At 40.1% G+C, this 14,948-nt stretch overlaps 1 pseudogene; it reads right to left on the reverse strand.

Annotated features, from left to right (window-relative positions):
• Positions 1–73: 73 nt before the first annotated feature.
• Positions 74–3,677, reverse strand: LOC115108431 (calreticulin-like; annotated as a pseudogene).
• Between the last annotated feature and the right edge of the window lie 11,271 nt (positions 3,678–14,948).

Here is a 14,948-nt window from a genome sequence, read left to right on the forward strand (position 1 = left end):
AACAGCCTCCCATACATAGTCTAAAATGTTTCACAACAGGGTCAACTTCCAATCAGCATTGGGACAAGAGCAGTGCAGAAACATTGGTTTTTAATGTCAGAGGGGAAAAAAACAAAAACCATTTCCCTCAAAATGAACATAACAATGGTCAGGCATCAGACCCTCCTGCTTTAGAATATCTTAGCAGCTGTATGTATGCAGTCTGGTCTGTTATTTTCAATTTAGAAAATAGGTGCATTTGATTTAAGGTAGCTTGAGTAGTTAGTGAAAACTGCCTACCCAATACAGAGTGACCCCATGAGTGCAGAAAAGGATCATCAGTAGACTTTCACACCATATCCAAAACAGTTGAGAGACACCATCCTAATGCCATATACATGTTTGGGGTACAAGCACCTACCAGACATCAGGTAGCACAGACTCAACAAAAATGTGTCAGATTAAAAAGAAAAAATGCATTGAGGTAAACATTGTCAGGAAATTTGAGATGGTCAATATACTTAACAATGTAGTTAGCAGAAGAACATTGAATCTAATCTCTGAAAACAAATTGTTGTAAACTTCACTTTCAAAAACAATTACTGGCATGTCACTGCTAAAATTAAAATAAAAAAAATCAAATCTAACAATAAATCTTCAACCAAATCTCAACTCTTATAGATTATCAACACAACATGGAAACATAACTAATTGCTGTCCTTAGTTTTCACCCCTTCCCTTATGGGTAGCTATCGTTTTGACTACATCACTTGTTTTGGGGGAGAAGCATCAATCATTAACGGAAAGGCCAACAAAGCCCCATCTTCAGCCAATGGATCATAGTAGACAGGGTTCCTTTTCAGAAGTTCTGGTTTACAACTCATCTTTGTGTTTAGAGTCAGTTTCTTCATCCTCTTCTCCCTCCTTTTTATTATTCTCTTCTGCATCCCGTTTCTTTCTCTCCTCTTCCTGACTGTCAGTCATCATCTTTTCAGGGTCCTGTGTAGACAGCAAAAATATATATATATATAAAAAATAATAATAATATTGACAGGGTAGGAGACGATGCACACATCACCTTTTAGAGAGAACATATTATAATGACAACTCAATCTAAACATAACTGGTAAAGTTGATGGTATATCACACAAAAAAAGGAGACCATCGACTTACCTTTGTTGCACCCCATGTCTCGTTCCTTACTTCTTCTGCAAGCTTTGGGACATTGAGAAAATTGTCACAAAAAAAAAAAAAAAGTCCCTGACTTCACCTATAAAATGATAAAGGGTCATTGGTCAAGATTGAAATAAACATTCACTTTGATTTTTTTTTTTTTAAGTCAAAAGAATAGTAAAAGTGAAACACTACACACCATGTTACATTAATCAAGGATTAGAGTCAGTCACTCTACCTGCCACATACATATCCAATCACCCCCATGCTGGCATATTTCAAGGTCAGCAGTGTAGTCAATTTCAGGGTTCACCCATTTCCCCTTGTAGGCAGGATTGTCAATCTGTTTGGGCTTCCACTCCCCCTGGGAAAAACAATGTCAGAAAGTGCTTAGTTCCATGTGCAAAAGTATTTTCCCCCCACTATGTATCCAAGTAAATAGGCAAATTAGTAAAAATGGCAAGACCACATTTCACCAAGTGTAGTACATTCACACCAAATCCTTGTGGCCATGAGTATAAACGACCGTGGAGGCCTACCTTATAGTCAGGGTCCGTGACCATGGGAGGCTCCATTCACCATCCATCTCATCGTTCCAGTCATCAGGCTTCTTGGCATCAGGGATGTTCTCAGCCACATCCCAGTCCTACAGGAAACAGTGGCTTAATAATGTCACCTGCATTTTCTACAGAAAATTAAATGGTGTTCTCATGCATTCTTTAATGTCTTGTTAACATACCTCTGGTTTCTTGTCTTCAGGATCATCAATGTTCTCTCTCATCCCAGTCATCTAGCTTCTCAGCATCAGGGTCCTTTATCTTCTTTTGGGGGGGAGTCCCAGTCCTCCTCTAGGCTTCCAGACTCAACTTTCTTGTTGTCGATCTCCACCTCGTAGGTGTTATCCGGATTGACTACCAGTGTGTACATGTGGGTATATTCATCATCCTAGGGAACACACAAAACAAGTTACTGCATGCAAAAACAAAATAATGTTTCTTTAACTTCTTTAAGGCCAATACTTTTAAAACATACTGAGAAAAAGGTGGGATAGCAAAAATGTTCGACAGATAAGATGGTGAAGCTCATAGATAATAAATACAACCGTTACCATTGACTAGAAAATATAGCAGAATTGCTTATGGACAAAAGGGCTTCTCATCACTTTTAGTGCCTGGACCACAGATGTCTGGACCTAAGACAGCCAAAACACAAACACAGGAATTCAACTTCACACTGCCAATAGTATGTGGTGTAAAGTAGCCAGGCAACTCAAGACAGTGAGACTAACACGGGGAACAATACCTAGGGGACTCTCAAAACAGAAAGGAATGTGACAAATGAGTCATAACCTGCTTTCCAATGTTCCCAGTTACAAATAGGATGTTTATACTTACCAAACATGATGTTGTTTGTGGATTCTCCATGCATTTCCTCCTGGTTGAGATCAGCTGGGAAACACTTGAGGTAGCCTCCACCACAGTCAATGTTCTGTTCATGTTTCACAGTAAACTGGATTACCAGTGGCTGGTCTTTGTTGCTGACGGACTCAAAGTGGGAGGATGCAGAGTAAAAGAGAGCATCCTGGCTGGTTTGAAGGCCTGAAATGTTGTAAATGTTCAAGAAATACTCATATTAAGTGTCAACCTATTGAGAAACAGCCTAGACGCACCAGATTCTATTGCTGGAGCCTAAATGGCAAACTGACAGAGGTACCTTTGTCTTTGTCAACGTCACCATAGAATTTCCCAGCAGTGAGAACAAACTTCCCATAGTCTGACTTGTGTTTAGATTCCACCCATCAGCTTTTCCAGGCATCTGCAAAATGTTATTCAAAAGTCAGGTGTAAGTAAGTCACCTGAGTAATGAGGGCAGAGCCACTCCGCAAGGGCCATGTACCTGTGTAGTTAATCTGGGAAAAGAGCAGAGGGAGTGCATGCAACCCATTGATGGGGTTTTGGATGAGTAATCACTAAATCAGAACATGTCAGCTAAATGTGAATTACATTTTGAACATGTCAAGCTGATATTGCATAAAGTGAGCAGGCTATGAAATTGTGTCTCTGTGACACTCATCCAACATATGACATGTAGTCCAATCACCACATTTCAAATGCCGCCCCCCCACACCAAAAAAAACAGGAAGGTTCAGTATTTATTCAAAACTTACCCCCATCTTCAAATTGTTCTCGGAAATCAAATGGAGGACTCAGCAAATAGTGATGCGATCGATACCGCCATCAAAACCATCGACATGGTTGTCATTTCAGCTTACTAAAAAAACACCCTCTAAAATAGAAAATATAAATAACAAAGTAAATAAATACCATACATTTTATAGACACTAAATCTAGCAGTAAAACTAGCTATGGCTAGTTACATGCTATATTGGTCAAAATACTGACCTCAAATGCTGTACTTACTGCAAGCCCCAAACGCTGCTGATGGTCTCTCGTTTCCGAACAGATGTCTGGTTTTCATTGGATAGCAGCTCCAGGAGGAAGCGTAACAACCTTTAACCAATCGAATTAATTGAAAAAAAGCATGGGACAAATCGTTTCAGCCAATGCCAGCTGACCACGCGTTAGCTTCACAAACGCCCCTCAGCAGCGGAATGGGTAGGTGGTCTTTATCTCTCGCACGGCGCCCCGGGTGAGAGAGAGAGCGGAGTTTGCACGAATGCAGTAGAATGGGTAGGAAAAAAACACGCCACACACCCGCCAGCTGCGATAAATCATGTGCACCTTCTGTGGTTCTGGTAGTAGTTTTTCTTTTTTTTTTTGTAAAGCGATTTAAAATATACAATATAGAAAAACAAACGGAGTATAGAACATAGTATACAAACAATGGTCAGGGGAATAAAGACAATACATTATTTAAAGACCGTGTGAACCTTACGAACGTTCAACGTTTTGATTGCTTTTTTGTTTTGAGAAGAAATTGTGTTCATATTTTTGTTCAATTTCATAAAAAAAGAATAAGAGGCTTTTGACTCAAATGTACATTTATGAATATGGATTTTAGCTAAAATAACAATGAGGTTACTTAAGAAGAAAGGCTTTGCATATACGTTAATATACTTTGTAAACCAAATATCACATTTTCAAGTAGAAGGGAAATATTTGCATGTATTTCATCTAAAACAAATCTTATAATATCTTGCCACAGCTTCCAGGTATAAGAGCAATACCAAAATAAATGTAAAGCAGTTGTTAATTACAGGAGGTATAAAAAAACATATTTTTTTCTTTCTTAAAAAAAAACTTTTCAAGATAATGTTTAGTAGTGTAGCACTTATGGATTAATTTAGGATAAATATCTTTAATCTCATTAGTTAAAAGACATTTCTGAGAAAGAGACCCAAAAAAAGAAAGGCCATTCTAGAAAGACATGAGGTATGGGACTGAAACAACATCACATTGAAATAGAGCATATATTTTCCTAATGTTGTTCAAAACAGAAGGAGAGAAATCTATATTGCCTGCTGTCAGCTGGATCAAGAGAAGGTAAAGAAGTGGGGATAGATTTGGCTACATCCCTAAAAAGTACAATAACTCAAGAGGGGATTGCATCTCGAATCCCACCGTACCTTCTCCAGTGTGCAATCTGGTTTCCGAGCCGGTCACGGGTGCACCTTAGCCATGCTCAAGGTACTAAACGATATCATAACCGCCATCGATAAAAGACAGTACTGTGCAGCCGTCTTCATCGACCTTGCCAAGGCTTTCGACTCTGTCAATCACCATATTCTTATCAGTAGCCTCGGTTTTTCTAATGACTGCCTTGCCTGGTTCACCAACTACTTTGCAGACAGAATTCAGTGTGTCAAATCGGAGGGCATGCCGTCCGGTCCTCTGGCAGTCTCTGTGGGGGTGCCACAGGGTTCAATTCTCGGGCCGACTCTTTTCTCTGTATATATCAATGATGTTGCTCTTGCTGCGGGCGATTCCCTGATCCACCTCTACGCAGACGACACCATTCTGTATACCTCCGGCCCATCCTTGGACACTGTGCTATCTAACCTCCAAACGAGCTTCAATGCCATATAACACTCCTTCCGTGGCCTCCAACTGCTCTTAAACGCTGGTAAAACCAAATGCATGCTTTTCAACCGTTCGCTGCCTGCACCCGCACGCCCGACTAGCATCACCACCTTGGATGGTTCCGACCTAGAATATGTGGACATCTATAAGTATCTAGGTGTCTGGCTAGACTGTAAACTCTCCTTCCAGACTCATATCAAACATCTCCAATCTAAAATCAAATCTAGAGTCGGCTTTCTATTCCGCAACAAAGCCTCCTTCACTCACGCTGCCAAACTTACCCTAGTAAAACTGACTATCCTACCGATCCTCGACTTCGGCGATGTCATCTACAAAATAGCTTCCAATACTCTACTCAGCAAACTGGATGCAGTTTATCACAGTGCCATCCGTTTTGTTACTAAAGCACCTTATACCACCCACCACTGCAACCTATATGCTCTAGTCGGCTTGCCCTCGCTACATGCCTTCCTAACAATCTTAAATAAACATGCCCCATTCAAGAAAATTAGAACCAGGAACAGATATAGCCCTTGGTTCTCCCCAGACCTGACTGCCCTTAACCAACACAAAAACATCCTATGGCGTTCTGCATTAGCATCGAACAGCCCCCGTGATATGCAGCTGTTCAGGGAAGCTAGAAACCGTTATACACAGGCAGTTAGAAAAGCCAAGGCTAGCTTTTTCAAGCAGAAATTTGCTTCCTGCAACACTAACTCTAAAAAGTTCTGGGACACTGTAAAGTCCATGGAGAATAAGAACACCTCCTCCCAGCTGCCCACTGCACTGAAGATAGGAAACACTGTCACCACTGATAAATCCACCATAATTGAGAATTTCAATAAGCATTTTTCTACGGCTGGCCATGCTTTCCACCTGGCAACTCCTACCCCGGTCAACAGCACTGCACCCCCAACAGCAACTCGCCCAAGCCTTCCCCATTTCTCCTTCTCCCAAATCCATTCAGCTGAAGTTCTGAAAGAGCTGAAAAATCTGGACCCCTACAAATCAGCCGGGCTAGACAATCTGGACCCTTTCTTTCTAAAATTATCTGCCGAAATTGTTGCCACCCCTATTACTAGCCTGTTCAACCTCTCTTTCGTGTCATCTGAGATTCCCAAAGATTGGAAAGCAGCTGCGGTCATCCCCCTCTTCAAAGGGGGGGACACTCTTGACCCAAACTGCTACAGACCTATATCTATCCTACCATGCCTTTCTAAGGTCTTCGAAAGCCAAGTTAACAAACAGATTACCGACCATTTCGAATCTCACCATACCTTCTCTGCTATGCAATCTGGTTTCAGAGCTGGTCATGGGTGCACCTCAGCCACGCTCAAGGTCCTAAACGATATCTTAACCGCCATCGATAAGAAACATTACTGTGCAGCCGTATTCATTGATCTGGGAGGCTTTCGACTCTGTCAACCACCACATCCTCATCGGCAGACTCGACAGCCTTGGTTTCTCAAATGATTGCCTCGCCTGGTTCACCAACTACTTCTCTGATAGAGTTCAGTGTGTCAAATCGGAGGGTCTGCTGTCCGGACCTCTGGCAGTCTCTATGGGGGTGCCACAGGGTTCAATTCTTGGACCGACTCTCTTCTCTGTATACATCAATGAGGTCGCTCTTGCTGCTGGTGAGTCTCTGATCCACCTCTACGCAGACGACACCATTCTGTATACTTCCGGCCCTTCTTTGGACACTGTGTTAACAACCCTCCAGGCAAGCTTCAATGCCATACAACTCTCCTTCCGTGGCCTCCAATTGCTCTTAAATACAAGTAAAACTAAATGCATGCTCTTCAACCGATCGCTACCTGCACCTACCCGCCTGTCCAACATCACTACTCTGGACGGCTCTGACTTAGAATACGTGGACAACTACAAATACTTAGGTGTCTGGTTAGACTGTAAACTCTCCTTCCAGACCCATATCAAACATCTCCAATCCAAAGTTAAATCTAGAATTGGCTTCCTATTTCGCAACAAAGCATCCTTCACACATGCTGCCAAACATACCCTTGTAAAACTGACCATCCTACCAATCCTCGACTTTGGCGATGTCATTTACAAAATAGCCTCCAATACCCCACTCAACAAATTGGATGCAGTCTATCACAGTGCTATCCGTTTTGTCACCAAAGCCCCATATTCTACCCACCATTGCGACCTGTACGCTCTCGTTGGCTGGCCCTCGCTTCATACTCGTCGCCAAACCCACTGGCTCCATGTCATCTACAAGACCCTGCTAGGTAAAGTCCCCCCTTATCTCAGCTCGCTGGTCACCATAGCATCTCCCACCTGTAGCACACGCTCCAGCAGGTATATCTCTCTAGTCACCCCCAAAACCAATTCTTTCTTTGGCCGCCTCTCCTTCCAGTTCTCTGCTGCCAATGACTGGAACGAACTACAAAAATCTCTTAAATTGGAAACACTTATCTCCCTCACTAGCTTTAAGCACCAACTGTCAGAGCATCTTACAGATTACTGCACCTGTACATAGCCCACCTATAATTTAGCCCAAACAACTACCTCTTTCCCAACTGTATTTAATTTATTTATTTATTTTGCTTCTTTGCACCCCATTATTTTTATTTCTACTTTGCACATTCTTCCATTGCAAAACTACCATTCCAGTGTTTTGCTTGCTATATTGTATTTACTTTGCCACCATGGCCTTTTTTGCCTTTACCTCCCTTCTCACCTAATTTGCTCACATTGTATATAGACTTGTTTTTTTGTTTTTTACTGTATTATTGACTGTATGTTTGTTTTACTCCATGTGTAACTCTGTGTCGTTGTATGTGTCGAACTGCTTTGCTTTATCTTGGCCAGGTCGCAATTGTAAATGAGAACTTGTTCTCAACTTGCTTACCTGGTTAAATAAAGGTGAAATAAAAATAAAACAAAAAACATATTAGTCGCCAGACCCACTGGCTCCAGGTCATCTACAAGTCCATGCTAGGTAAAGCTCCGCCTTATCTCAGTTCACTGGTCACAATGGCAACACCCACCCGTAGCATGCGCTCCAGCAGGTGTATCTCAGTGATCATCCCTAAAGCCAACACCTCAGTTGGCCGCCTTTCGTTCCAGTTCTCTGCTGCCTGTGACTGGAACGAATTGCAAAAATCGCTGAAGTTGGAGACTTTTATCTCCCTCACCAACTTCAAACATCTGCTATCTGAGCAGCTAACGGATCGCTGCAGCTGTACATAGTCTATCGGTAAATAGTCCACCCAATTTTTCCTACCTCATCCCCATACTGTTTATATTTATTTACTTTTCTGCTCTTTTGCACACCAATATCTTTACCTGTACATGACCATCTGATCATTTATCACTCCAGTGTTAATCTGCAAAATTGTAATTATTCGCCTACCTCCTCATGCCTTTTGCACACAATGTATATAGACAATTTTTTTCTACTGTGTTATTGACTTGTTAATTGTTTACTCCATGTGTAACTCTGTGTTGTCTGTTCACACTGCTATGCTTTATCTTGGCCAGGTCGCAGTTGCAAATGAGAACTTGTTCTCAACTAGCCTACCTGGTTAAATAAATGTGAAATAAAAAATCAATCAAAAACTACAGCAAATTATAGTGATCAGTATTTTATGAAAGCTAAAAATTCAGCATAATTAAATAAATACCATTGAGGAGTTGAATCACCAATATAATATTGTTTCGGGAAACATTATTAAAAAAACAAGGACTTGCCTTTGTATAATATATCTCCATACTTGCAGATAAAATATTTGAGGGGAGAAAAATTGTGCTTGTAGATCAAAGACCATGCTAAAAGGAATTGTTTATGGAAATTAAATAAATTAGTTGGTATTTTTTCAATACTGTAGAAATTTGAGGCCACCTAAATGAGAAAAAACATACTGAGAGATAAAATTACATATAGAGGTAGGATTCTTCAGGAATTGCTTAATCCAATTCATCTTTAAAGTGTTATTCAAGAGGGAAAATCAAGAAAATTGAGACCACCCTCTTCACAAGTATTCATAATGACAGATTTTTTTGATATAATGTGTCCTGTTCTTCCATACAAAATAAAAAAGTATCTTGCTAATCTGATTTTCGACATGTAATGATAAAGCAACATAAGTGAGCCTAGAAATACCCTCATTCTTTGTGAGCAATATTCTACCATTCAGAGATAAATCCTTTGTATCCAGTGATTACGTTTATTTTGAGTTCTCTGTGATAGGGTTAAAGTTCAGTAAGCATCTAGCTTTTTCATTATTAGTTATCATAATCCCCAGATAAGACTGTATCCTTAACTGGGATGTCAGAGATTGAGGGCATATCACCGTTTTTAACTGGCAACATACCAGATGCTTTAGATAATGAATGAATCCCATCAAGCACAGTTGGAATCTGAGATGAATAATTTAAGAAGAGGGTGGTGTCATCCGCTAACTGACTAATAATCTCCCTGTCTGCAATATAAATACCCTTTAAAACACTTGTCTTGATATGAGATGTAATAAACTGTGTGGCTAATAGAAAGAGATCAGGTGAAATTGGACACCCTTGTCTGTACCCTGAATGAATTCAAACATTGGAGAGGTACATGCTTTCAATTTGATAGATATATTATCATATATATACAGAGTTTTAATAATTTTACAAAATACAGTAGCTCTCCAAAGCCACATTTTTTAATGGCATAAAATGTAATGTTCTACTGTATCAAAGGCTTTCTAAAAATCCTAAAATAGTATAAAACTCTCATCAGAGAACACATTTGAGTAATCTATGATCTCTAATATCAGTCTGACATTATTCTAGATTACTAGTCTATTTTTCATAAACTCATATTTTACGTTGAACAATTATACTTTACATGCTTGTATAATTGTCACTATTTTACCTCCATAGAGTTTTTAATAAACCCTGACTGGGTCTCCTCTATAATGGCATCCAAAACAGCCCTTAATCGTTTAGCAAGGATAAGTTCTGGCCTGGTTTAGATCTTATCTGTCGGAAAGATATCAGTTTGTCTCTGTGAATGGTTTGTCCTCTGACAAATCAACTGTAAATTTCGGTCTTCCTCAAGGTTCCGTTTTAGGACCACTATTGTTTTCACTATATATTTTTACCTCTTGGGGATGTCATTCGAAAAATATAATATTAACTTTCACTGCTATGCGGATGACACACAGCTGTACATTTCAATGAAACATGGTGAAGCCAGAAAAAATTGCCCTCGCTAGAAGTCTGTGTTTCAGACATAAGGAAGTGGATGGCTGCAAATGTTCTACTTTTAAACTCGGACAAAACAGAGATGCTTGTTCTAGGTCCCAAGATACAAAGAGATCTTCTGTTGAATTTGACAATTAATCTTAATGGTTGTACAGTCGTCTCAAATAAAACTGTGAAGGACCTTGGCGTTTCTCTGGATCCTGATCTCTCTTTTGACGAACATATCAAGACTGTTTCAAGGACAGCTTTTTTCCCTCTACGTAACATTGCAAAAATCAGAAACTTTATGTCCAAAAATGATGCAGAAAAATTAATCCATGCTTTTGTTACTTCTAGATTAGATTACTGCAATGCTCTACTTTCCGGCTACCCGGATAAAGCACAAAATAAACTTCAGTTAGTGCTAAATATGGCTGCTAGAATCCTGACTAGAACAAAAAAAATGTATCATATTACTCCAGTGCTAGCCTCCCTACACTGGCTTCCTGTTAAGGAAAGGGCTGATTTCAAGGTTTTACTGCTAACCTACAAATAATTACATGGGCTTGCTCCTACCTATCTCTCTGATTTGGTCCTGCCGTACATACCTACACGTACGCTACGGTCACAAGATGCAGGCCTCCTAATTGTCCGTAGAATTTCTAAACAAACAGCTGGAGGCAGGGCTTTCTCCTATAGAGCTCCATTTTTATGGAATGGTCTGCCTACCCATGTGAGAGACATAGACTTGGTACGGCAACTGCTCCGCCCTCAACCGTAAGGCTCTCCAGAGGGTAGTGAGGTCTGCACAACGCATCACCGGGGGCAAACTACCTGCCCTCCAGGACACCTACACCACCCGATGTTACAGGAAGGCCATAAAGATCATCAAGGACATCAACCACCCGAACCACTGCCTGTTCACCCCGCTATCATCCAGAAGGCGAGGTCAGTACAGGTGCATCAAAGCTGGGACCGAGAGACTGAAAAACAGCTTCTATCTCAGACTGTTAAACAGCCACCACTAACATTGAGTGGCTGCTGCCAACACACTGTCATTGACACTGACCCAACTCCAGCCACTTTAATAATGGGAATTGATGGGAAATGATGTAAATATATCACTAGCCACTTTAAACAATGCTACCTTATATAATGTTACTTACCCTACATTATTCATCTCATATGCATACGGAAATACTGTACTCTACATCATCGACTGCATCCTTATGTAATACATGTATCACTAGCCACTTTAACTATGCCACTTTGTTTACTTTGTCTACATACTCATCTCATATGTATATACTGTACTCGATACCATCTACTGTATGCTGCTCTGTACCATCACTCATTCATATATCCTTATGTACATATTCTTTATCCCCTTACACTGTGTATAAGACAGTAGTTTTGGAATTGTTAGTTAGATTACTTGTTGGTTATCACTGCATTGTCGGAACTAGAAGCACAAGCATTTCGCTACACTCGCATTAACATCTGCTAACCATGTGTATGTGACAAATAAAATTTGATTTGATTTGATTTGGACTCCTTGCTGTCCCCAGTCCACCTGGCCGTGCTGCTGCTCCAGTTTCAACTGTTCTGCCTGCGGCTATGAAATCCTGACCTGTTCACCGGACATGTTACCTGTCCCAGACATGCTGCTTTCTACTCTATAAAGACCTGAGTGGTAGAGATACTCTTAATGATCGGCTATGAAAAGCCAACTGACATTTACTCCTGAGGTGCTGACTTGCTGCACCCTCGACAACTAATGTGATTATTATTATTTGACCATGCTGGTCATTTATGAACATTTGAACATCTTGGCCATGTTCTGTTATCATCTCCACCCGGCACAGCCAGAAGAGGACTGGCCACCCCTCATAACCTGGTTCCTCTCTAGGTTTCTTCCTAGGTTTTGGCCTTTCTAGGGAGTTTTTCCTAGCCACCGTGCTTCTACACCTGCATTTCTTGCTGTTTGTGATTTGAGGCTGGGTTTCTGTACAGCACTTTGAGATATCAGCTAATGTAAGACGGGCTATATAAATACATTTGATTTGACAAGCGCTATTAGCTTATAATAGTTATTTAAAAGGCTAATTGGACACTGATTATCAATGAGTAACAAGTATTTTTTAGGTTTAGGAGTTAGAGTGATTAAACCTTGCGTTAGAGTGGGAGGGAGTGCTTCATTGGCTGTACTTCAGAGTTCACTTCCAATAGAAAGAAGGGCAATTCTTTGGAAAAACTTCTGCAGAATTCTGTTGATGGTAGTATTACCATCAACCCCAGGGGATTTGTTCATTTGAAAGTGATCAATAGCCTCTATAATTTCCTCTAAGGAGATGGGATTATCACATAATTCCTGATCAGAAGAATCAATAGAGACAACATTTCCAAGAGAATCAAAGAACAGAGCTGCAGACTCCTCACACTACCTAGAGGTGTAAAAAATTGACACAGTAGTTGGCAATTGTCCTAGATCATATTATTCACATTTAACTGTTCAAAATAAATACTTTTAGAGTGAAATTTTCCCAGTCTGAAAAAATAAGCAGAGTTCTGCTTTCCTTCTTGATGAAAGCACCCTCTTCCTTAACCTTGTACATTTCACCCAGTTTATTTTGTTCCTTAATTAACTCTGCTTTATCTGTATCTGAAAGTCTATTAGGTCTCTGGAAGAGCAAATCTTCGCAAGATCACTGCTATTTTCTCTGAAATATTTAGCCATTACAAACTTTAGAACTTCCCAGTTTGTTCTTTGGAGACTTTCACTCTGGACCTTATTCCAAAAATGTATAATGCATCACATGATATCAAATTAGACTATTTCATCTTTTAATATGGAGCTATTAAGTTTCCATTATAAAGCCTTGCACTGACTATCATTACAGAGAAATATTTTAGCTTGTATGCAAATAGCTCTATGGTCTGTTATAGGCGTGTCAAGAATATGAACAGAAACATCCTTTCGTAAGCCCTCTGAAACCATCCAACTGTCAATACATAAACATCTAGTACATGTTTTGTTACACCAGATATAGGATCTCTCAACAGAAAACATCTCTCTCCATATATCCACTAGATCCAACTTCTGCATAAATACTCTGAGCGCACAGATTCAACATCGACAAATGTAGTTTTGATTCACAGAAATTTTATTATTATTCACACATGTTATGAGCTTGTGTTCAGCCCACAATTGATTATGAGTGCAGGTTTTAGATTCAACAGTAAACCGACTCAAATTAATCAAGGATGCTTTATTAGTCTAAAGTAACTTAAAATCCATCTGGCACAGCATACCTTCTCTTTCTTTTGCAGCCACTTTGTTTGCCTGATCTGAGAAAAACAACATTACATTTTTTAAATTTTTTTACACACACAATGATCTGGACAGAGATCATTAAATAGCATAAATTATGGAGGACGACACTATCATAAATCATATCCTATTCATAACGCAACCTCACATTTTCTTACAAAACCAAAAATGTGCAGTCAATATGCTAACACTTTTTACAATGACAGAAAAACAGGCAGTTGTCAGCACATGTACAGACAATGGAACACTTATAAACACTTGATATATGTACTTGCTAATTATAATTAGGAGGTGTATTGTGCAAGTAACACATAACAATGGACAAAAAAAGCATCAAAACATTGTTGGAATAATCAGATTATAATAATGGGCTCCTGAGTGCCGCAGCGGTCTAAGGCACTGCATCTCAGTGCAAGAGGCATCACCCCAGTCCCCGGATCGAATCCAGGCTGTATTAAATACGGCCGTGATTGGAAGTCCTATAGGGTGGCGCACAATTTGCCCAGAGTTGTCCGGGTTTGGCCGGGGTAGACAGTCATTGTAAATAAGAATTTGTTCGTGACTGACTTGCCTAGTGACTTGCACATCAATACTACTTTCTTCAAACCTGAATTGGAGACACCTGAAACCCCACCTCTTTAAATAAGGAAGATAAAGTAATCCCTCTCACCCCCCCTTCCCCTGAAAAGATTTAGATGCACTACTGTTCCACTGGAGGTCATAAGGTGAATGCACCAATTTGTAAGTCGCTCTGGATAAGAGCGTCTGCTAAATGACTTAAATGTAAATGTAAATGTATATCAAAAATTCTAGATCAAAAAAAGTGTAGGGGACTCAAATGTTACACTCATCTTAAAAATGTAGTTCATATTCGTGGAATACTCAGACCAAGTACAGTGCATTTGAAAAGTATTCAGATCCCTTCCCTTTTTCCCACATTGTTACATTATAGCCTTATTCCAAAATTGATTAAATAAAGATACTCATCAATACAGTATCCCATAATGACAAAGCTAAATAAGGTTTTTAGAACTTTTAGCAAATATAAACAACTAAAAACATACCTTATACAATACATAAGTATTCAGACCATTACAGCTTCCCGAGTGGCACAGTGGTCGAAGGCACTGCATCGCAGTGCTAGCTGTGCCACTAGAGATCCAGGTTCGAGTCCAGGGTTTGTCGCTGCCGGCCGTGACCGGGAGACCCATGGGGCGGTGCACAATTGGCCC

The sequence above is a fragment of the Oncorhynchus nerka genome, linkage group LG24, assembly GCF_034236695.1.
Source record: "Oncorhynchus nerka isolate Pitt River linkage group LG24, Oner_Uvic_2.0, whole genome shotgun sequence".
In the NCBI taxonomy this organism is placed as follows: domain Eukaryota; kingdom Metazoa; phylum Chordata; class Actinopteri; order Salmoniformes; family Salmonidae; genus Oncorhynchus; species Oncorhynchus nerka.